We start from the raw sequence: 26,351 nt of genomic DNA on the forward strand, positions 1-26,351 counted from the left end.
GATGAATACCTCTGTTCAGGGATGCCTGGAATCCCTCAGAAAGCCAGTGGTTCAATAGAAAAAAGAAATATCCCACCGCGCAAAAACCACCCAGTAGTTGGATTGATGAGGGTTCTTTTTATTTGCGCAAGCGGTACAACACATTTCGGGGATATACCCCTTCTTCAGGTACAATTGACTTGCAAGTCAATTGTACCTGAAGAAGGGGTATATCCCCGAAACGCGTTGTACCGCTTGCGCAAATAAAAAGAACCCTCATCAATCCAACTACTGGGTGGTTTTTGCGCCGTGGGATATTTCTTTTTTCTATTCATCCATAATGACATCATACATATTGGACGTATCATCAATAAGATCTAATAAGAAATAAACCCTAGTGGTAAGTGATAACTCTAGAGTCACCTTCAAATGGGGTTATCTTCTGCTGGATCTTTGGAGCCCATTATTGTGTCAGAGCCTGGACCCATTAGAAGATCCTCTAGTGGGCACGTTCAGACTCTCACAGCAGATCGTTAATAGTCCAGACCGTGAGCTTGCTGTCTTGTTTTGGCAATGCCCATATAAGTGAATAGAAAGAGGCACACACATGCACCGTCACCTCTCCAGTCATTCTCCACCTGGATGCCTCACCATAGATAGATTTTCTGCCTCCATGATTGCTGAGTAAGGAACCCTTCATGTTGTGATGTGCTATTTGCTGCTCCTCCTCCCCTCTCACAGCATTATTCTCATACATACAGAGGGAAAACTGCAGCTGCATCTCCCCACTCCTCCCTCATCTTCTATGTATTGCATTACACTAGACTTACAAGGAGGCTGCATGCAGAGAAAGGGGAACTGCAGCCTAGAGGAGGATGCCACTTTCATATGTTTTTACACCTGCTACTGATTTATATGAGAATTTTGCACTTTAACATGACTCCCCTTTTCTCCTCTCATCTCCATTTTATAAACCGTCCTTATTTTTTTCTGAGATTTGGCATGTGGTCTTAGTTATTCCTTGTAAGAAGTGCCAATAGATTGGTTATATTTGAATGGCTTCCTTAACGATTGTTCAACATATTCTTCCCCTCTCCTCGCTCTTTGTATAAGTAATGAGAGCTGAAAAGCATACTGTACACTCCCTCGAGATGATGCTCAACCGTGGGATAATTACCAACACTAACAGCTTGTCCTACGCTTCTCATAGGGCTCCAAATCCCCTCCATAGACACCATCCCCGGAGTAACGCTGCAAAGGATTGTGTATCTGTCCTCATCTGTCTGTAGTCATAGAAAATTAGTTAAACGAAAAAGAGAAATATAATTTAAAAAAACAACCCTATGGTTGAAATTTAAAGGGAATGACCACTGTATGACACCGTGTTGGTTTTTAGGCTCAACATTCTAGGCTGATAAATTTCTTAATATGTCTTTATAGTGGTCAGAACTTAGTTTCGGATACAGAGCTCCTAAAAGTTCTAACTAAATGCAGCCACCAGTAGAGTAAGCTCAGGAGATTACTGCATACAGATATATACAGCCACCACTAGAGGGAGCTCAGGAGATTACTACATGCAGATATATATACAGCCACCACTAGAGGAGGCTCAGGAGATTACAACATACAGATATATACAGCCACCACTAGAGGGAGCTCAGGAGATTACTGCATACAGATATATACAGCCACCACTAGAGGGGGCTCAGGAGATTACTACATACTGATATATACAGCCACCACTAGAGGGAGCTCAGGAGATTACTGCATACAGATATATACAGCCACGACTAGAGGGAGCTCAGGAGATTACTGCATACAGATATATACAGCCACCACTAGATGGAGCTCAGGAGATTACTACATACAGATATATACAGCCACCACTAGAGGGAGCTCAGGAGATTACTACATGCAGATATATACAGCTACCAGCAGAGGGGGCTCAGGAGATTACTGCATACAGATATATACAGTCACCACTAGAGGGAGCTCAGGAGATTACTACATGCAGATATATACAGCCACCACTAGAGGAGGCTCAGGTGATTACAACATACAGATATATACAGCCACCACTAGAGGGAGCTCAGGAGATTACTGCATACAGATATATACAGCCACCACTAGAGGGGGCTCAGGAGATTACTACATACTGATATATACAGCCACCACTAGAGGGAGCTCAGGAGATTACTGCATACAGATATATACAGCCACCACTAGAGGGAGCTCAGGAGATTACTGCATACAGATATATACAGCCACCACTAGATGGAGCTCAGGAGATTACTACATACAGATATATACAGCCACCACTAGAGGGAGCTCAGGAGATTACTACATGCAGATATATACAGCTACCAGCAGAGGGGGCTCAGGAGATTACTGCATACAGATATATACAGTCACCACCAGGAAGAGCTGAGGAGATTACTGCATACAGAACTATATACTCACTCCTAGAAGGATCTCAGCAGCTTAATGCATACAGATACATATAGCCACCATTAGGAGGAGCTCAGGAGCTTATTGCATACTGTGTCATTACGTTGAATATATAACTATATTTAGTAAATGCCATCAAGACATAGGATTTAGCCTTTTGAATCTGCACTTTAACCCTTTAACCTTTAATGACCTGGTCAATTTTGTTTGGTTTCGCCTTTCTGTATTTTGGCAGACCCCTTTGAACATAACGCTGCCACTATTAACCACAGCAATCAAAGGGTAAAATGTTTATGGTCGGACCTTCCTTTGGTCACGGCTGTTACATTGGGTGCTAAGTTTCAGATAGCCATTCGCTCAGTCTAGGGCAACGTGGGGCCCCATGCATCGCTCATTACACACCACCATAAACGGGCAGCACTGTAGAATAGGGGTCCTTAAAGGGATTGTCCAATAATATTATCCTCAGGATAGGCATCAATAGATGATAAGCACGGGGACCATCACTCTGCCAATCAGTTGTTTGGGATTGCCATCCACTGTGTAGTGAACAGAGCTGGTTACTGCAGTGCCATTGCCTATTTCAAAATGCCATTAGGGGGAGCTCACTTCGTATTCGGTTCAAAGGCAATTGCACCAATTCCTATACATTGAGCTCCCTCTAGTGGCAACAGATTTTTTTCATTTTAAAGGGGTTTTCTAGACATGTAAACTTTACAAAATAAATAAAATAAGTAATATTCAGTTACTGCTTGGAGGAAAGATTCTGCGTCTGCACACTCATAATGAGTCATGGGTCTGTGGACTAGCAAGTTACTGTATATTTTTTAAGGGATGTTGATATCTGAAAGGAAATAGAGTGCCGAATGCTAATAAATACAGCGGACATCTGACGCGGGCCACAATTTTCTGATCTAGACTGTGATTTATGAGCCCCCTAGAGTTAAACAAGTCTCGAAATCTTCAATTTTGCAGTATTTGTTGCTGTGTTGAATACCCAATAAATCCATGACATCTCATCACATGCTGAGGATTAAGTGAAGCATCCGAGTCAATATAGAAAGTCTGATGGTTCAGCCATTTTTTTTCCTCAGGTGCAAAAAACAAACAAAAAAAAAACATCCATATTCGGGGTGTTTGCAGCTTCCTGGCAGCAGCCGAGGTGACAAATGACAAATGACAGCTGATTGCGTTGCATGTAATGTTTGTTCTCCGGACATAACATCCAGATATCAAGTTGGTAAATGTCGACATCACTTTCAATTATTTTTTGCATCATTTATTCCTAAATCACCTGTGCATTCCACAATCCGAGATTATTCTCCTGACATATTTTGATTACACTGTAATTTAAATAGACCTCGGACCAAATGATGCAAAAGTCATCTAAATGGCATAAGAAAACAAAGAAAATTGCAACAATGTATCCAGAAAATGTTTCCTTTTCCCTTGATGGAAGAGACCTGAACTATCAAAGACCTAGAGATGTGTCCAGACTTGTCTTTCCATACATTTCATTATGGTCCCCAGTATCTCAGGAAGCATCGATGTAGTATCGCCACGTACTAGCAAACTGTGATGCGTGAATTTTAGTAAATTTGTTTGCGGTCCGATTTGACCGACTCTCTTTACCTAAAATTCTGGTCAAATTCTGATTCCATGAAATCTATTCGCTCACCTCTACTAGCCAAATCCTCGATAGCCTGCAATCCATATCACCACTACTGGGTGGCCACATAGAGACCAGGTATTTTTTCAAACCTGGTCATTTAGTACCAGACATCCTAGAATATGTTAAGCCAAGAGAAAAGATAAGTAAGAATACAGACAGCTGGAAATTTAAGGACCCTAGCATTCTTACAAAGCTTTGTTTTCCTAGGCCTATTTGATGCCATAGCAAAGCAGACAGAAACAGCTTTTATAGTTGAGAGGCCTTTGGGGTAACTCTGGGTCGGTATTATTTCTATTATGGAGACCAGTTAATATATATGATGACTACTGTAGGCTAGGCCACGCTCTTCTTTCAGATTATCAGATAGGCTTAGGAAAGCTAATTTGAATATCCTTCCCAGAAACCTAAAGGAGCATTGCCTGGCCTACAATACTCCACACATGTAATTTACATACTCTGCGTTCTCCATAATGAGAAAGAGACAATGAATATACTATATATTGCTAAAAAAAAAAAAATGAGTAGCATACTGGTCTCTCTCTCCTCTTTTCTTTCTTTCAATCTCTTAGTATCGATTAGTGTCTGATTCAAATTTTTTGAAAAATTCGATGAACCTAAGACAAACCGAATCTTGACAGGTTCACTTATCTCTTATACTGTATATATGTACAGTACAGACCAAAAGTTTGGACACACCTTCTCATTCAAAGAGTTTTCTTTATTTTCATGACTATGAAGGCATCAAAACTATGAATTAACACATGTGGAATTATATACATAACAAACAAGTGTGAAACAACTGAAAATATGTCATATTCTAGGTTCTTCAAAGTAGCCACCTTTTGCTTTGATTACTGCTTTGCACACTCTTGGCATTCTCTTGATGAGCTTCAAGAGGTAGTCCCCTGAAATGGTTTTCACTTCACAGGTGTGTCCTGTCAGGTTTAATAAGTGGGATTTCTTGCCTTATAAATGGGGTTGGGACCATCAGTTGCGTTGAGGAGAAGTCAGGTGGATACACAGCTGATAGTCCTACTGAATAGACTGTTAGAATTTGTATTATGGCAAGAAAAAAGCAGCTAAGTAAAGAAAAACGAGTGGCCATCATTACTTTAAGAAATGAAGGTCAGTCAGTCAGCCGAAAAATTGGTAAAACTTTGAAAGTAAGGGCTATTTGACCATGAAGGAGAGTGATGGGGTGCTGCGCCAGATGACCTGGCCTCCACAGTCACCAGACCTGAACCCAATCGAGATGGTTTGGGGTGAGCTGGACCGCAGAGTTAAGGCAAAAGGGCCAACAAGTGCTAAGCATCTCTGGGAACTCCTTCAAGACTGTTGGAAGACCATTTCAGGGGACTACCTCTTGAAGCTCATCAAGAGAATGCCAAGAGTGTGCAAAGCAGTAATCAAAGCAAAAGGTGGCTACTTTGAAGAACCTAGAATATGACATATTTTCAGTTGTTTCACACTTGTTTGTTATGTATATAATTCCACATGTGTTCATTCATAGTTTTGATGCCTTCATAGTCATGAAAATAAAGAAAACTCTTTGAATGAGAAGGTGTGTCCAAACTTTTGGTCTGTAGTGTATATGTAAGGAAATATGCACCAGGCCGTGCAGGGCTGTACATAAACCCATAGACTTCAATGGGACATATGTTTTGATTTTGAAGGCATAGTATCTTCCGGTTGAATTCTGCATGCATTTCTATGAATACCCACCTGATATTGTGACATTTGGGGCACCCACTCACTGGCAATCAGGTCCCATTGAAATGAACAGAAGATACTGAAACCTCTTAAAAAAATAAATAAAGATTTTCCTATGCTAAAACTTCTGAAAAACTCCTATGCAGAACCGATGCGCTAAAATATCATTAACTATATCAATGCCAGTGGGATCTGGGTATACAATCCACCACTTTATCCTTGCATCGCCATCATTTTTACAGCGCATTGAAAGATTGAGGCTGTGAATTTCAGTAAGTAAAATAGAGATAAACGTGTCTTTTCTTCCTCAAGGGGATCATTTCATAAAATGTGCCTATCTATTTCCTATAAGATATTCTAAGTTACTACCATATTCACGGGTTGCAGTTGTAAGTGTGGCAATCATTAACGCTAACATACGACCGGAATGCAAAAAACTGTCTCAGCATGCATTCTGACTGACTCCCTTAGTATGCTACAAAGCAGCTGTCTGCAACCTTGGCATTCCTTGAAAGCTACGAGCTGCAGATCACTGCCATTTCATAGGCGTAGCTGGTTGCACTCATATCTGATTACTGGTGCCCAGAGCTTCTGCTGGCACAAAGCTTCAGTTTGTGGCTCAAGTCCTGTATTTCAATATCCTGGCCAAAGCAAAGTGACTTGTTGGCACTCAACAGCTGGTACTCAGCACCTGAGGCATGTGTCCTGGTTTTCTCCCCCAACTGTGCCACTGCTGGTTCCTCAGGGAGCCAAAAAGCCCTTTACAACAAGACAGAAGGAGGCCCAAGAGATTGAACTAGCTTCTCTGTGCCATGTACTGATTAGTTTGTAATTTCCATTGCCATTTGATTCTGGCGCCAACAATTTGTAGACTGGGATGGGTAAAGAAGACATCACTAGAGTTGAGCGAGCCCGAACTGCAAAGTTCGGGTTCGTACCGAACTTTGAGAGTTTGGGTACCCGGACCCGAATCCGGACTTTTTCACTGTAGTTCGGGTTCGGTGTTCGGGTGATTTTATTATTTTCCGTCTTAACATGGTTATAACGGAAAATAATAGCATTCTTAAAACAGAATGCAAAATAAAATGTCTACTGAGGGGTTAAAAATAAAAAAATAAATTACCTCATCCACTTGATCGCGCAGCTAGTATCCTCTTTTCTTCAGGACCTTCAAAAGGACCTGCGGTGACGTCACAAACGGCAGGTGATCCGCTTGGATCATCAAGAAATCGTTAATGGCCTTTCTCTGTTTGCATAGTCGGTCCAACATATGGAGGGTGGAATTCCAACGGGTGGTAACGTTGCATATCAGCCTATGTTGGGGCATGCTTTTCTGCCACTGCAGCTCAAGGAGGGTGTGCTTGGCGGTGTACGAGTGGCTAAAGTGCATGCAAAGTTTCCTGGCCATTTTTAGGATGTCTTGCAGATGGGTGGAAGACTTCAGGAACCGCATGACAACCAGATTGAACACATGGGCCATGCAGGGTGAATGGCTCAGCCCTCCTTGATGCAGCACCAACACCATGTTCTTCCCGTTGTCGGTCACCATGGTTTTGATTTTGAGTTGTCGCAGAGAAAGCCAGGATTTGATTTCTTGATGAAGGACACATAGCAGTTCCTCCCCTGTGTGACTCCATTAACCCAGGCAAACGAGGTGTAGAAAAGCGTGACACTGCCGTGCCCTGCACATGTGGTGTGCTGGAGGGGCACTGTGAACTGTCCCTGCAGTGGAGGCTGAGGACACGGTGGTGGATGAAGAGGCAGATGTGGACATTGTCGCAAGACCAACGGCAGAGCACGTGGAGGTGGAAGCGGCGTCATCTGGCCAAGTTGCTGGTGTGGCTGTGCAGGAACCACATTCACCCAGTTGGCCGTAAAGGACATGTATTGTCCTTGACCATAGTTACAGCTCCACACGTTGGCACTGCCATGCACTTTGACAGACACCCACAGGCTCAAGGACTGGCCCACCTTCTGTTCTACATATTTGTGGAGGGCTGGTACTGCCTTTTTGGCAAAGAAATGACGGCTTTGGATTCCCCACCTCGGCTCGGCACAAGCCATCATTTCTCTGAAAGGTGCAGAGTCCACCACTTGGCAAGTGAGGGACTGCAGTACTAGCAACTTGGCCAGGAGCACATTCAGCTTCTGCTCCATAGGATGACCACACGCGTACTGCTGTCTCTTGGCAATCGCTTCGGTGATCAACTGCTGACAAAATCAGTGACGAGGAGTAGGAGGATGAGGAGCAGGAGCATCAGGACCGGTAGATGTTGGGAAGGACAGACAGCTCCCTTCGGCTGAGGTGGTGGAGCCTTGACTGCCTGAAATCGGGTGCGTGTCACTGGGTGATGGATCGGAGCCACGGTTCTCCCAAGCTACTTTATGGTGACGCCGCATATGTTGACGCAGGGCAGTAATGACAACATTGGCACCCTGACCACGCTTCACCTTCTGCCCAAATATTCTGCAAATGGCCATTTTCACTTCCTCCGGCAGCTTAATAAAAACTGCCACACCGACAAAGTAGGTGATTTTACCCCCAACACTCCGCACTGACTGACTGCTATGGCCGCTGCCTCCGTGAACCCCTACAGCACTACTTTCCGGGCAGGTTTGGCTCCCGACCTCCCACTGCTGCCACCCTGCTGACTCCCGGCCACGCCACCGACTTGCTGGCTCCGCCGCTGCCTCACGCGCAAGCTGCCACCCTCTTCTCCCGATGATGATAAAGCCCCTTCGTCACTTCGGCTTCCAGTTGCGATCGGCTGCATCATCATGGAGTACTGTCTGCACGTCACTGATGTCCTCCTCAACGGTTTCTGAGCCAGGAGCCTGACCGCTCGCAACACCAGCTCCTACGCCACTCTCCTCATCACTACTTGCCAGCCTACCGGAGGAAGCGGAGGATGTCTCCTCCAGATCTTGGCTGGCCAGTAGCTGCTGACTCTAGTAGCTCGTCCTCACTGTATAGTGGAGCTGAGGCCACAGCATATTATACTTCTTTGGCTGAGGGAACAGAAAAGGACAGAGGCAGGTTGAGGACAGGTGAGGGCACAGGGCCTGCTCCCTGGCCTTGCCAACTAAGGGTTGTGTCTGACGAACCCACCGACTCTTGGCTGGTGGTGTCGGATGTCACTTGAGATGAAGTGGATGACCAAGTCAACCATTGAAGCACTGCTGGGTTGCTGGTCAAGACACGACTGCTAGATGACACTGGGAGCTCAGGCCTCTCGAAATGACCCCTGCTGCCACGGCCCCTTACTCTGCTGCGACCTGTGCCAGAAACATTTAGAACTCTGCCACTCCCCTTTGCAGGGCCTGGCACTTCTCTGTCTGACACAAGCCTTTTTTCCCACTAATACACCAAATAAGAACATATAACTGCACCGCTGAATGGCAAATAAGCCCTTTTTTTCACTAATACACCCCAAAAAAGGCTTTAGAACATACAAACCGGATTCCAAAAAAGTTGGGACACTATACAAATCGTGAATAAAAACGGAATGCAATGATGTGGAGTGGGCCAACTTCTAATATTTTATTCAGAATAGAACATAAATCACGGAACAAAAGTTTAAACTGAGAAAATGTACCATTTTAAGGGAAAAATATGTTGAATCAGAATTTCATGGTGTCAACAAATCCCCAAAAAGTTGGGACAAGGCCATTTTCACCACTGTGTGGCATCTCCCCTTCTTCTTACAACACTCAACAGACGTCTGGGGACCGAGGAGACCAGTTTCTCAAGTTTAGAAATAGGAATACTCTCCCATTCTTGTCTAATACAGACCTCTAACTGTTCAATCGTCTTGGGCCTTCTTTGTTGCACCTTCCTCTTTATGATGCGCCAAATGTTCTCTATTGGTGAAAGATCTGGACTGCAGACTGGCCATTTCAGTACCCGGATCCTTCTCCTACGCAGCCATGATGTTGTGATTGATGCAGAATGTGGTCTGGCATTATCTTGTTGAAAAATGCAGGGTCTTCCCTGAAAGAGATGACGTCTGGATGGGAGCATATGTTGTTCTAGAACCTGAATATATTTTTCTGCATTGATGGTGCCTTTCCAGACATGCAAGCTGCCCATGCCACACGCACTCATGCAACCCCATACCATCAGAGATGCAGGCTTCTGAACTGAGCGTTGATAACAACTTGGGTTGTCCTTGTCCTCTTTGGTCCGGATGACATGGCGTCCCAGATTTCCAAAAAGAACTTCGAATCGTGACTCGTCTGACCATAGAACAGTCTTCCATTTTGCCACACTTCATTTTAAATGATCCCTGGCCCAGTGAAAACGCCTGAGCTTGTGGATCTTGCTTAGAAATGGCTTCTTCTTTGCACTGTAGAGTTTCAGCTGGCAACGGCGGATGGCACGGTGGATTGTGTTCACTGACAATGGTTTCTGGAAGTATTCCTGAGCCCATTCTGTGATTTCCTTTACAGTAGCATTCCTGTTTGTGGTGCAGTGTCGTTTAAGGGCCCGGAGATCACGGGCATCCAGTATGGTTTTACGGCCTTGACCCTTACGCACAGAGATTGTTCCAGATTCTCTGAATCTTCGGATGATGTTATGCACAGTTAATGATGATAGATGCAAAGTCTTTGCAATTTTTCGCTGGGTAACACCTTTCTGATATTGCTCCACTATCTTTCTGCGCAAGATTGTGGGAATTGGTGATCCTCTACCCATCTTGGCTTCTGAGAGACACTGCCACTCTGAGAAGCTCTTTTTATACCCAATCATGTTGCCAATTGACCTAATTAGTGTTAATTGGTCTTCCAGCTCTTCGTTATGCTCAAATTTACATTTTCCAGCCTCTTATTGCTACTTGTCCCAACTTTTTAGGGATTTGTTGACACCGTGAAATTTTGAATCAACGTATTTTTCCTTTAAAATGATACATTTACTCGGATTAAACGTTTGATCTGTCATCTACGTTCTATTACAAATAAAATATAGACATTTGCCATCTCCACCTCATTGCATTCAGTTTTTATTCACAATTTGTTTAGTGTCCCAACTTTTTTGGAATCCGGTTTGAATAACTGCACCGATGAACGGCTAATAAGACTTTTTTTCCCACTAATATACCCAAAAAAATGCTTTAGAACATATAACTGCACCGCACAACGGCTAAGACGTACTAATATTTCCTAGTAATACACCCTGTTAATCGCTGTATCACACAGCACTTGCACCCCAATAACAAGCAAGGTTTTCTGGAATTTCAGAGGTATCATCTATTGCAAACCTGAAAGCAGCAGTATAATGGCTATTACCCAGGCTGTGCACTCCCCTATTGGACCCTGTTCTCCTTTTATAGTGTGGAATAATTCCTCCCAATCCTTTCCCTACACTTCTAATGATCTTTCTCTGAACTTCTATTGAGCCAAAAAAAAGTTTTAAAGACTTTTCTACCACTGTCCCTAGCACCTGCTAATGTCTCTCCCTGCACTAAGTACACTGGAAAATGGCTGAATCCAAGATGGCTGAGGCTATTTATAGGGCTGTGACATCGCAGGGGCTGGCTGGCTGCTGATTGGCTGCATGCATGGCATTGTGGGTAATCCCTCATTCCCAGAGTTCTTTGCTCCATGTCCTAACACTTTCAGCAGCCATATTCGTTACCACGAAGTGTGAGGAAATTCAGATCGAATTCCACTTTGTCAACTTTGATTCCCTCATCTCTAGTCTTCAGCTTGGGCAAGGGCATCATCCATCAGCTTCACTTCAGAGTATGTGGAAAGTGAAAGATCTAATTATGCTGAGTCCTCCAGTGGCCTAAGACATCACCGATCATCTTCATTTTTTGCATCTGGAGAGAAAGAGCTGTAGTCTCAAGTCTCAACTTCAAATATTCTGTTGTATGGATACTACATGTCAGGAGATTCATGTTTTAGTCTGAAACGTTGTACTGCTCCAGCTTTTGTGGTCTCCACTGGTCTTAGTTTAATTGCTTGAAGCATTGGCAAGTCAGTTGGCAGTTCCCATTGGAGGAACAGAACCCTGTTCTAGTGCTTGGTAGGAGGTCCCAGCAATGCCCCCCCCCCAAACGAAATAACCCTTTTATCCTTACTGGACTCGACTAAGGCATCCCTTATTGCCTCCAACACTTATTGCCAATTCTGGTGACAAATTTAGGCTTCAGCCAAGCACAATTGTTTATTTCAATGGCGGAAATAAAGATCACCATGATGCAATCCATTCTTGCTGACATTTGCCAGTATAGAGTCGTGCACCCCCAAAAACATTTACCGACCAATCTCACCAAAATCAACACACTTGGCTGTTGTGCCTCTAATGTGTATAGACATTGTTGCTGCATCTTCACATCATTTATCTTGGTATCTGTACGGATGTATGTAAGTAGACCATGAACCGGCAGTGATTTATCCCACTTCTACTAATGTACTTGTCCTGATTAGAGTTGAGCGGACACCTGGATGTTCATGCTCGGCAGGTTCGGCCGAACTTGAAAAAAAAGTTCGGGTTCGGGACCCGAACTTGACCCGAACTTGATCCCGAACCCCATTGAAGTCAATGGGGACCCGAACTTTTGGGCACTAAAATGGCTCTAAAATAGTCCTGGAATGGGCTAGAGGGCTGCAAAAGGCCTCAAAATGTGCTTAAGAGCATGGCAACTGTTCTGCAAACAAATGTGGATAGGAAAATGACTTAAAATAACATAAAATACAGAACATTTTTAAATAACAATCTGGATCTAGGAGTAGGAGGTTGAGGAGGCGGTGGATGGGTGGATGTGGCGGTGTAGGTTGACCATTGGGGTATCCCCCAAAATATTGGGACATATAACAAAATAAAACAAAGAATAAGTGCACTTGAGTACAAGAATGGATGGCTGAGGCTGGTATAAATGTCTATTCTGCACAAGGTACGGACAAGTCCTGTGGGATCCATGCCTGGTTCATTTTAATAAACGTAAGCTTGTCCACATTGGCTGCGGCCTGTGATAACGCTCTCTGCCGTGCTAAACACACGTTCACACTATACACTGGCTGCAGGGCAGGTCAGCACCTCCAAGGCTGACAAAGCTTTTCCACAATTTGGGCCATGCTAACCCTGCCTTCTCAGGTGCTGGTGGTGCCCCAGCTGCGTTGGCGACCTCTTCCTCCTCCTCTGCCTTTGCCTTGTGCTTCCACTGTGCCCCCGCTGTCAGGTGGGAATGCCATCATCAGCGTGCGCTTGTAGTCGCGCATCTTCCGATCAGTAACAGATGTTTTCACAAAATTTAGTTCCCTGTCAGCAATGCAGAGCAGGGGTTCATTCACGGCAAAAGGGGGTTCATGTCACCCAGCAATACAACAGAGGATTTTGAGAGATTTAGGCACCTGTCACCCAGGCACAGCAGGGGTTCATTCACGGCAAAAGGGGGTTCATGTCACCCAGCAATAGAGCAGAGGATTTTGAGAGATTTAGGCCCCTGTCACCCAGATACAGCAGGGGTTTGTATACGCCAAAAATGGTAAAATGTCACCCAACAATTGAAAATGAGAATTTTTTCAATTTAGGGCACTAAAATTGGCACTTTTTTGCATTAAAATGGCTCTAAAATAGTCCTTGAAAAGGCTAGAGGGATGTAAAAGGCAGTAAAATGTGCTTAAGAGCATGGCAACTGCTCTGCAAACAAATGTGGATAGGGAAATAACTTAAATGAAATAAAATAACAAAAAATTACAAATTATTAACCTGCAACTCAGAGAAGGAGGTGGATATGGAGTCGGAGGTTGAGGAGGCGGTAAGTGTGGTGTTGTAGGTGGAGGCAGCAATGGAGGAGGAACAGGTAGCCAACAATGTTTTTTTTTTTTTTATTGGGGTAGGTAGCCCCCAAAATATTGGGACAAATAAAAAAAATGAAAACAAAGAATCATTGCACTTGACTTGAGTACAAGAATGTACCGTATTTTTCGCCCCATAAGACGCACTTTTTCTCCCCCCAAAATGGGGGGAAAATGCCCCTGCGTCTTATGGGGCGAATGCTGGCAGTTTTACATCGCAAGCTGCGATGTACGAGCGGGGACTCGGGGAGGGACTGGGAGGAGGAGCTGGGGGCCGGCAATAGCGGCGGGGCGGTGCAGTCAGTGTACTATAGCCCCGCCCCTCCGGTATACTAATATAAGATGTCTTATTCAATTAATAGTTATTAAACATGCCCCCTCACTCCTAATAGTACCTTGCATCCTAACAGCTTCAGTACAATGCAGGCAGGCAGGGCGAGCGGGCGGCAGCGTAACTCCCTGATGTCACGTGCCTGCGCTGCCTACTTTATGAATGAAGCAGGCGGCGCAGGCAAGTGACATCAGTGAGTGACGCGCCGGCCGCCCAGCCTGCGTTGTACTGAAGCTGTTAGGATGTAAGGTACTATTAGGAGTGAGGGGGCATGTTTAATAACTATTAATTGAATAAGAGATCTTATATTAGTATACTGGAGCAGCGGCGGCGGGGGGGGGGGGGATCTGTGGATGACATTTTTTTGGGGGACATCTGTGGATGGCACAATTATGGGCTGGGGGGGTCTGTGGATGGCACTGTTATGGGCTGGGGGGTCTGTGGATGGCACATACATAACAGTGCCACCCACAGATCCCCCCTCTAACAGTGCCATCCACAGATCCCCCCTGTAACAGTGCCAGCCACAGATCCCCCTGTAACAGTGCAAGCCACAGATCCCCCCCATAAAAGTGTCCGTCATCCATAGATCCCCCCATAAAAGTGTCCGTCATCCATAGATCCCCCCATAACAGTGTCCGTCATCCACAGATCCCCCCATAACAGTGTCCGTCATCCACAGATCCCCCCATAACAGTGTCCGTCATCCACAGATCCCCCATAACAGTGTCCGTCATCCACAGATCCCCAAAAATAGTGCCATCCACAGACCACCATTAGTTCCAAACCCACCAAACACACAGCACACCTTTTGGTTAAAAATATATTTTTTCTTATTTTCCTCCCCAAAAACCTAGGTGCGTCTTATGGGCCAGTGCGTCTTATAGGGCGAAAAATACGGTATGTTTGATGGTGGTATAAATGTCTATTCTGCACAAGGTACAGACAAGTCTTGTGGGATCCATGCCTGCTTCATTTTAATGAACGTGAGCTTGTCCACGTTGGATGTGGACAGGCGGCTGCGTCTGTCTGTAATGACGCCTCCTGCCATGCTAAATACACGTTCAGAGAGTACACTGGCTGCAGGGCAGGCCAGCACCTCCAAGGCATACAGGGCAAGCTCTGGCCATGTGGACAATTTAGAGACCCAGAAGTTGAATGGGGCAGAACTATCAGTCAGTACGTGTAGGCGTGTGCACAGGTACTGTTCCACCATGTTGTTCAAATGCTGCCTCCTGCTAACATGCTCCATATCAGCAGTTGAAGCCGGTTGTTCCGGCGAGGTGACAAAGCTTTTCCACATGTCGGCCATGCTAACCCTGCCTTCTGAGGTGCTGGCGCTGACACAGCTGCGTTGGCGACCTCTTCCTACTCCCCTGCCTTCGCCTTGTGCTTCCACTTGTCCCCCGGCGTCAGTCGGGAATGCTCTAAGGAGCGCGTCTACCAGCGTGCGCCTGTAGTCGTGCATCTTCCAATCACGCTCCAGTGAGGGAATTAAGGACGGCACATTGTCTTTGTAACGGGGATCCAGCAGGGTGGCCACCCAGTAGTCAGCACACGTTAAAATGTGGGCAACTCTTTTCGCCCCAGTAACCAAAAAGCCGTATTTCTGTCCTAAATGTGACAGTCACTTATGCACGTGTAATCCCAGATGTGCAGTATATTAGAGGGTTTTTCACCCCAGTATGCCAAAGCCGTATTTATGGCCTAAATGTGACAGTCACTTATGCACATCTAATCCCAGATGTGCAATATATCAGAGGCTTTTTTCACCCCAGTAACCAAAAAGCCGTATTTATGGCCTAAATGTGACAGTCACTTATGCACGTGTAATCCCAGATGTGCAGTATATTAGAGGGTTTTTTCAACCTAACCAAAAAGTCTTATTTCTGTCCTAAATGTGACAGTGACTTATGCAAGTGTAATCCCAGATGTGCAGTATATGAGAGGCTTTTTTACCCCAGTTTGCCAAAGCCATATTTATGGCCTAAATGTGACAGTCACTTATGCTTGTCTAATCCCAGATGTGCAGTATATTAGAGGGTTTTTTCACCCTAACTAAAAAAGCTGTATTTCTGTCCTAAATGTGACAGTCACGTATGAACGTGTAATCCCAGATGTGCAATATATTAGAGGCTTTTTTCACCCCAGTAACCAAAAAGCCGTATTTATGGCCTAAATGTGACAGTCACTTATGCTTGTCTAATACCAGATGTGCAGTATATTAGAGTTTTTTTTCACCCTAACCAAAAATCTGTATTTCTGTCCTAAATGTGACAGTCACTTATGCACGTGTAATTCCAGATGTGCAGTATATTACAGGCTTTTTTCACCCCAGTATGCCAAAGCCGTATTTATGGCCTAAATGTGACAGTCACTTATGCACGTGTAATCCCAGATGTGCAGTATATTAGAGGGTTTTTTCACCCCAGTAACCAAGAAGCTGTATTTCTGTCCTAAATGTGACAGTCATTTATGCTTGTCTAATCCCAGATGTGCAGTATATTAGAGTTTTTTTTCACCCCAGTATGCCAAAGCTGTATTTCTGGACTTGCAGATAGCCTATGCTGGTGCACTATCGTTGCATAAAATGCCTGCCGATCATGTATTGATATTGACTAACTGAAGAAAAAAAAGTTAGTTTTCAGCAGTAGTTGGCTCAGGGCAGGCTTAAAAAAATTGTGCACTGCACCCACAAAACACATTTGCTGTAGATCGCTGAGTACATAAACCAGTTCTTGATAAGATTCCTCCCTGATCTCTTCCTCACAGTGCAGTAAGCCGGATTGGGACAGATGCACACTGGCGCAATATTAATAGTTTTTAGTTTGTGACGCCAATTGCAGCTTGCACAGGTACTGTAACAGGGCCCTTTAAGATGTTATAGCTCACGTACCAAGTGAGGAATGCCAGAGGGGGATAATGTGTCTGTGTAATGTCAACGGTGTCTCCTACCTTGGTACAGCTGGACTCCTGGATCCTGGCTCACTTGCAATAAAATGAGTGTGGTTAATAGGAGTAATTGAGGAATGAATGAGATCCAGACAGGAAATATGATCCAACTTGTCTTTACTGAAGGGGTGCAGCATAAATCCATATGAGTACAGCAATAGTCCTTAGGTCCCAGCAGGTATTGGCAATGTATGGCAGGGGTTAATGCCTCTTCTGCTCCTATACTATATGCCTGGAGAATCTGGCAGGTATTTATTTTCTGCTCTATCTGTCTTCTGCTTGATATGGGCCTGACTAGCTGAGGAAGAATTTGGCTTCTCCTGGTCTCTGGATATGTACTCACAGCTTGGCTCACAGGGAATGCTTCTTCCTGGAGGCTGGAGATGGCTGCTTTTCTTGTCAACCAGCTGAGGCTGATGGCTCAGGCTGGGAAGAGTGATCTTGGCCTCAGCCGAGGCTCGATCCTGTCTTGGGATCCCTGTTTCTGGGAGCTCCTACTAACACAGCCTTCCCCTAGCCGGGGTGGCTGGTACACACTGGATCTAACTGGTTTCTTCCCTCCCTTGCTGCAGGGCGTGGGACCAGCCCACTTCTGCTCCTAGAAGAGGGGGAGCTAAACACTGGAATGAACTATTCCAGTCTAGCTATACTAAACTGATCTAAACACATTGCTGCCACCTGCTGGTGTACATGGAAATTACAGCATAATATATGAAACAGGCATATAAAATACATATAATGGAAAATGCAATGTTAGACTACACAAGATGACAATACATATGCACCTGACATGTTGTAGCAGGGAGAAAGAGTTTAGTGACATACTCCAGGATGTTACAACAGCAGCTGCAGCCTCTCCCTACACTAATCCGAGCAGAGTGACGGGCGGCGCTACGTGACTCCAGCTTAAATAGAGCCTGGGTCACATGCTGCAGTTGGCCAATCACAGCCGTGCCAATAGTAGGCATGGCTGCGATGGCCTTTTGGGGCAAGTAGTATGACGCTTGTTGATTGGCTGCTTTGCAGCCTTTCAAAAAGCGCCATAAAAATCGCCAAACTTTTACGTAAATGTTCAGGTTCCGGTCCGGGTGCCGAAAACCCTAAAGTTCGGTACGAACCACAACTTTACAGTTTGGGTTCACTCAACTCTAGTCCTGATTTAAAGGTTCTGGCCACCAAGAGGTCTCTGGAAAGTGAAAGAGGGATTTTAAGATGTCCACCATGTTTAGGGTTTCCCTTATGTGTGTGAAGATGTCCACCATGTGTAGGGTTCCCCTTATGTGAGAACCTCAGGGGCGTATCTATAGAAGGGAACAGAGATAACAGTCACCTATTGTAGGGTGCAGAGTTAACAGTCTTCTGACTGAGTGTCATCTAATTAGCACACGGTAGTTAGGGGTCCCGTTGAATATTTTGCACTGGGGGCCCAGGAGCTTCAGGTGATTCCTGCTGATGATATAAATGTCAATTTGTTTCTGTTATTATTTACAGCGTTTTTTCCCCGTAAGACGAATGATGACAGCGCGAGCTGCTTGTTGTACAGAATCAGCGTATGTTGCTTTGATGTACCATCTGTATGTACCGCACATCCTCAACCAATTTAACCTTACATAAAGGCGGCTTTCTAACATGACAGCGTCAGTGCTGCCTGTATTTACCTAGAATCTGTATTACCTGTGCAGGTTTTTTATCATCTCTTTTACGCTGCTTGCTGCGAAAATTCACTCTTTACAATTGACGCGATTTCTCGTTAGCAAAGCAAAACTCAGAACATTGTTCATTTTTTATGAAACTTTTGGCTTATGAAATTTTGAAAACTCAGAGCAACCTAAAAAATTAACAGGATAACGTAGACAATGTATTTTTATATGCACAAATAATAGTGTGCATGTAAAAGTAGTGGGTTATTTAAAGCAGAGCCTTGGTCCTCAAGGATCCTCTGGCACGCTGATTTTGCCAGTCCTGCTCTGTACGTAGGAGTTTTTTCATTTCTTGGTTTATATCATGTGCTTAATGTTGTAATTACATATATTTCATCAAAATAAAAAGTTAAGGAACTTTGTACTGAGCCTGAGTTACATCCTGTATTATACTCCAGAGCTGCACTCCCTATTCTACTGGTGGAATCACTGTGTACATACAATACATTACTTCTCCTGTACTGAGCCGAAAATCAAAATCTCAGCTCTGCTACATACATATGTAACATATTTAACCTATTGATAGTATAACCTCCATCCATAAGGGCAAATTGGCAGCGGTGAGAGGTTTGTTTTTGCATCTGATTTCTGAGCTTCAGACTAATGAGCCTGGTAGTGTCCTGCGAGGTTGGTCCACGTTCTGCACATTATAATAAGAATCTGCTGGTTTGGAAATCTCTGCTCATCCATGTGCATTTACCCTGCGGTGGCATCATCGCATTTTATGAATGGGAGGGCACGGCGAGAGACTGGAAGGGTTTGTCTGGTCAAAACTCCCCGAGCAAAATCGTCTAAACACAAGAGAGAGAAGAATGTAACTGAAGGAAACTATTAGGGAGAAGTGGATCGGGGCTTTACTGAAATGATATAATTGGTAAAAAGTATAAATCTGAAGGTGTCAGCCCTTTACAGACTAATGAGGGGGAGTTGCAGAGAGCGATGAGGAGAAAGCAAAACTATTAAATATTTTTTTCTCCACTGTATTCACTGAAGAAAATAAACTGTCAGATGAAATTGCAGAATGTAAAAGTAAATTCCCCATTAAAAGTGCCCTGTCTGACCCAGGAAGAAGTACAGCAGCGTCTTAAAAAGATTAATATAGACAAATCGCCAGGACCAGATGGCATACACCCCCGTATCCTAAGAGAATTAAGTAATGTCATAGCCAGACCCTTATTTCTGATATTTAAGGACTCTATACTGACAGGGAGTGCTCCACAGGATTGGCGCATAGCAAATGTGGTGCCAATATTCAAAAAGGGTCCATAAACAGAGCCTGGAAACTATAGGCCGGTAAGTTTAACATCTGTTGTAGGTAAACTGTTTGAAGGTTTTCTAAGAGATGCTATCTTGGAGTACCTCAATGAAAATAAGCAAATAACGCCATATCAGCATGGCTTCATGAGGGATCAGTCATGTCAAACTAATTTAATCAGTTTCTATGAGAAAGTTAGTTGTAGACTTGACCGTGGCAAATCAATGGATGTCGTATATCTGGACTTCTCCAAAGCATTTGACACTGTACTAAATAAAAGGTTAGTATATAAAATGAGAATGCTTGGACTGGGGGAAAATGTCTGTAAGTGGGCAAGTAATTGGCTCAATTATAGAAAACAGATGGTGATTATTAACGGTACACACTCAGACTGGGTCACTGTCACTAGTGGGGTACCTCAGGGGTCAGTATTGGGTCCTATTCTCTTCAGTATATTTATTAATGATCTTGTAGAAGGCTTGCACAGTAAAATATAAATTTTTGCAGATGACACTAAACTGTGTAAAGTAATTAACACGAAGGAGGACAGTATACTACTACAGAGGGATCTGGATAGATTGGAGGCTTGGGCAGAGAAGTAGCAGATGAGGTTTAACACTGTCAAATGTAAGGTTATGCACATGGGAAGGAATAATGCAAGTCACCCGTACATACTAAATAGTAAAACACTGGGTAACACTGACATGGAAAAGGAACAAGGAATTTTGGTGAACAGCAAACTAAGCTGTAGAAACCAGTGTCAGGCAGCTGCTGCCAAGGCCAATAAGATAATAGGTTGCATCAAAAGGGGCATAGATGCCCGTGATAAGAACAAAGTCCTACCACTTTACAAATCATTAGTCAGACCACACATGGAGTACTGTGTACAGTTCTGGGCTCCTGTGAACAAGGCAGACGTAGCAGAGCTGGAGAGGGTCCAGAGGAGGGCAACAAAAGTAATAACTGGAATGGGTGGACTACAGTACCCTGAAAGATTATCAACATTAGGGTTATTCACTTTAGAAAAAAGACGACTGAGGGGAGATCTGATTACTATGTATAAATATATCAGGGGTCAGTACAGAGATCTCTCCCATCATTTATTTATCCCCAGGACTGTGACTGTGACGAGGGGACATCCTCTGCGTCTGGAGGAAAGAAGGTTTGTACACAAACATAGAAAAGGATTCTTTCCGGTAAGAGCAGTGAGACTATGGAACTCTCTGCCTGAGGAGGTGGTGATGGTGAGTACAATAAAGGAATTCAAGAGGGGCCTGGATGTGTTTCTGGAGTGTAATAATATTACAGGCTATAGCTACTAGAGAGGGGTCGTGATCCAGGGAGTTATTCTGATGCCTGATTGGAGTCGGGAAGGAATTTTTACCCCTAAAGCGAGGAAAATTGGCTTCTACCTCACAGGGTTAAATTGCGTTGCTGGATAACAGGCTGAACTGGATGGACAGATGTCTTTTTTCAGCCTTATAAACTATGTTACTATGTGAATTTCACCTCCATTGTCATACAGGTGTGGGGGAGAACCTGATACCTCCCCGGATCTCAAGAAAATTCTGAATCGCTCAGGGCAAGGGGAAGCATCGGAGTGTGAAAAGCTCCGATGCTCCACTCAGTCATGGTGAATGAAGGCAGATCGGGTTGTGTCTGGGCTCAACTCTGAACCCGGACAACCCCTTTAAAGGGAACCTGTCATCAAGATATTCCCTATTTAACTATGTGCATTACCCTATGGTGCTATTGTTCTGGTTTTGTGCTCCATGTTTGTAGAGAAAAGAAACTTTATTCCCCACTCTCACTGTATGCCGATGAGCACTTTCAATTCAAGGAGGCTGGATCTTCCAACTTCCAAGTCATGGTGGTTGTGCCCAAATCCATCCTCCTACCCCTTGATTTACATTTCAGAGCAGTTTCACTGTCATCCCCTCGCTTCTCAATAGCTCAAACACATCTTGCACAAGAGGGCACTCCGTCTTCTCCGGGGCGTCTGCGCAGTGAAGCCGGGTGATCAGCTACTGGCTTCAGCACCAGACAAGGAGGGCAGTGCACACTTCCAGGATGAACAAAGGACTGACCATCTTGGCACATGTGCAAAAACCGCAGAAGCCATAAGCTGCACACCCAGCTTCACTGCGCAGGTGCCCTGGAGGAGACAGAGTGGCCCTGTGCGATATATATTTGAGGCAAGGGGATGACGTTGCCAGTGCCACCGCTTTGAAACATCAATTAAGGGGCAGGAGTCAGAATTTGGACGTTGCAAGAACCAGCCTCCTTGATTTGCGCCACCCACTTGCTTACAGCATTGTCAATATGTGTGATATTTTGGATACAAGGTAACTTCTTTACATCTACAGTAAATGAATGAAGGAAACTCCGCTCAGATCTTCGGGGTAATGGTAATGATAAATGCTGGCATTTTCTTGATTCCTGCACAATATCGTACGTCCTCATTCATACGAAAGCAAGAAAATCGTCAACGTGATGCAACTAGCTGCGCCCTCCAGTGATGTCTTCTGCAAATCCAAGCATTTTTTGTCTCTATGGTTTATTTATAATCTGCGCCATAACCAGAACACTACATTTATAACGGATTTAAGGGATGTTTTATTCGCCTCATCTGGGCTTGTTTTGCAGTGTTTGCTTTTGTATTCTAAGGATTGCCATTTAACCAGCTGTGACAAACCCAGACAGGAAAACAAGAATGTATGGATTGTTCAAGCATCAATGTTTACTCTGCAGATTGTTGTCCTGTGTGGGTGTTACACGGGGGCAGTCGCCGCTGGAGATGTCGATATCGAGCTGTAGGACCTTGATTTGCTTTGGTAGCCGTCCATGCTACTGTTCAGACTCCCCCCTCTAGTTAACACATTTCCTATCCCCTGTTGATAATTTATAGGGCAAATGTGTTGTATTGAAGTCTTATCACTTAAAGGAATAATATACCTAAACTCGTCGGCATGTGATAAGGAGTCTTGTAAGACGAGCTGCTGATATCATTCACACATATTTATGTATGTTAATATATTTTATGGAACTGTAGATACTGTAGGTTGGGTAAAGCAGTGACCATGGAGGCAGACATTTTTCTAGCCCTTTTCTTCAGTATCATTAGTCAGGTTCTTCACATTTTAAAATGTTTTTTTTTCTTTGTTCCTGCAGTAGATTGTGCTGAAGAGCAATGTTAAATACTAATTAACTTAATCTTTAGTGTCCTTTTAAGGTATGACTGGGAAGTATTGTATGAAAGTGTTTGTGTAGGTTGGACTGACAGTTAATTGAGATGTCTTCTGTTCTGGGGTTGTGGCCTATGCAGTGAGTCTCTTTAGTTCACTCTTCTGTCTCAAACCCATTCCATGACTCCATGTTTCCTCCACCTCTTGAACTTACACCATCAAGAAGGTCTGTATTTAAAGTCAATCATGTTCCTACACACCTCCAACCTCCATGTCTTATTTTTCTTCTGCCATTGGGTGGCCTCTTCTTGATATGCTCTTCAGGTTCTTGGTTCTGGTTGTTGGCCTATCATGCCCTCTGGTTTATAACTTTATCTTGACTCTATGGCTGGCTCTACCACTTTGCTTTACATTCATCTTATTCTTGTGCCATTGGGTGGCCTGTTCTTTGTGTGCTCTTCTGGTTCTTGGTTTCTGGCCTACCAAGCCCTCTGGTTTATGCTGACTATATGTCTGGCTCCACCACTTTAAAAATCCTTTTTTACCCATCTATCTTCTAACTGTGTCCAATATCTGCATCAGGAACTATTCCAAGGACCAGGAGACTGGTGCAATAGAGTCCAAAACATCATGAGGTGGTTAAAAGTAAAGACCTGGCTCTTTGCTCAACCTATCTAGAAATATGTTGTGTGACATGATAAGCTTTTCTGTTAAAAAAAAACATGATTTTTTTATATTGTTTCATGAGATGTCTACATGGTCAGATTGGCCCACCAGAGTACCAAATGATGATCCAGTGGGCCCAGGCTCAAAATACCATAGTGGGCCCCAAAGGTCCAGGAGAAAAAAAAAACATTTGGCTGTCTTTGGAGCCATTTACTTGACACTAGGGTCTAATTTGCTGACTCAAAACCTATTAGGAGTTGGGCACCAAGAGTAATTTCCTCTCATGAGTCTAAGAAAACCCAGTCTGACACTTGCCTAGGTGCCACCACCACTGTTTGGGATGTGAATTGCGTCCTGTCAAGGGTTTTGCTACTCAGTTGCAATATTGTATTGAATTTATTTAGTGAGAAATCAGAGTCCTCTAACAAAATTCGAGAAAAGGTAGGGGTGGGCAGTGTAGTAATCATTGTTTTTGGAGAAAAACTAGCCATAGATTTCCAATGCAATACCCTGCATAGTTGTAAAAAGAAGAAAAATGGATTCTTAAAGCAACATCATGGTGGTGGAATGACTCATAATGCTCACCTGTGTAGAACGTGTTCATCCAGATACGATACTGTTGTAGGTGCATGAAACCAAACTGTGCAGCATCCGGACCTCAAACCACTGTTATCACCGTGACCCTTAAAGTGATGATGCAGACTTGGATAGTAGATGATGGCTTTTTTAGCGCAGTCACCAGTTTGGCTCAGTCAGCTTGTCATAAACATAAAGGGCAATTCATGATGTAAAATCCAATTAATTACAGCGCATTTTGATGCTGTACCAGTGTCTTTCTCAAGGGTAACATGGGAAATATGCTGGTCCAGCACAGAAACGCGTCGTATTGATCGACAATAAAGTATTCATTGATGACAGATCAGGAGTTGTGCTTAATACTTGGATGCATTTTGATGCTGCACCAGTGTCAAGTGCAACATGAGACAGAGCTGGTCCAGTACTGAAATGCGTTGTATTCGTACACTTTGTGCCTGTCACGCTTCGGTATGGGAGGGAAACACCACACTGAGCATAGGAGGGAAGGGGTAACAGGTAATCAGGCCTGAGAACAAAAGAAGGAAGATGGACACCTCCTAGTGACAACCCTAACCAAAATTCTGACTGACTACCAGTATGAGCAGACCCCCAAGGTAGGTGAGTTCATATGCAGGAATGCCTAGAGTTCTATCTAGCCCTATAGGACCCTGGTACTAATGGCAGGGACGAGACTACCTGTTTCTCCAAAAGAAAGGGCGAACAGGAGTCTGCTTCAGGCCTAATACAAACAATAGGGAAATGCAACACACAGATCCCAAATAAAATACAAAAGGGAAAGGAAAGACTTAACTTCAAAGAGGCTATGGAAGCACCAGGAACTCAGCCGAGATCCAACCACAACAATCCACAGGCACAGAAGCTATAAACCGCACAGCATTGTGGGAGAAGCAACTGTAAATAAGGAAGGTTAAATGACCACATTAGCAACACCTGAGGCAAGGGGTGCGGCCATTACCAGAAACACCACAGACGCCTATTGATCCACAAGGAAAACCTGTCAGATCAAACCACATGTTGCCAGTCTCACAGATCTCCTGCCACTCACTGTCACCAGGACGTCTGTATGTCTCGGTACGTTCGTGACAGTGCCTCTGACAATTCAATGCATTTTAATGGTGTAGCAAAGTGCTTCTTAATTGTACCATGTGAAGGGTGCTGGTCCAGCACTGACAAGAGTCGTATTGATCCAAAGTAAAGTATTCATTGATGGTATGTCATGAGTTACACTTAATATTTGTGACAAACTGATGTATTTCGATGCTGCACCAGCATCTTTCTCAAGTTCAGCATGGGAAAGATGCTGGTCTAGTCCTGAAACGCATCGCATTGTTAGAAAATGAAGTTTGAATTGATGTTACATCATGAGTTACGCTTAATGTTTGTGACAACTTGATACGTTTTGACGCTGTAATATTGTCTTTCTGAATAGCAAAATATGCTGGTCCAGCAACAAAACGCATGGTATTGATCCAAACTAAAGTATTCATTGGTAGTATATGAGCTGTGCTTAGAAGGATTGTCTAGTACAGAGATAGGCAAGCTGCGGCTCTCCAGCTATTGTAAAACTACAAATCCCAGTATGCCCAGTGTGTCTACAGCCTACAGCAGGGCATGATGGGATTTGTAGTTTTACAACAGCTGGAGAGCCGCAGTTTGCCCATCCCTGGTCTAGGCTAAGAAAAGCATGGTTATTTTTTTCCAAAACACCTCACCTGTCCATAGGTTGAGTTTGGTATGGCAGCTCATCTTCACTAAGGTGAGTGGGGTGAGCTGTAAAGCCACAAGCAACCTATGGGCAGGCGTAGTGCCATTTTTGAAGAAGGTAACCATGTTTTCTTACCCTGGACATAGAAAAGAAAAAAAAAATTTGTGTAGCAGCACAATGATAAGGTAAATACAACCTTTTAGTGGTGGTACCAGCAGTATTGGGTGCCAGTCTGAAGCTCCCCCAACCATACGTAGAACTTGTAAGGAGACCGCAGCACTCACTTGTCTTCTATGATCCAAACTTTATTCACCAACTTAGTGCGACGTTTCGACCGTCATGGTCTTT

The sequence above is a fragment of the Bufo bufo genome, chromosome 2 (genome assembly GCF_905171765.1).
Source record: "Bufo bufo chromosome 2, aBufBuf1.1, whole genome shotgun sequence".
Classification (NCBI taxonomy): Eukaryota; Metazoa; Chordata; class Amphibia; order Anura; family Bufonidae; genus Bufo; species Bufo bufo.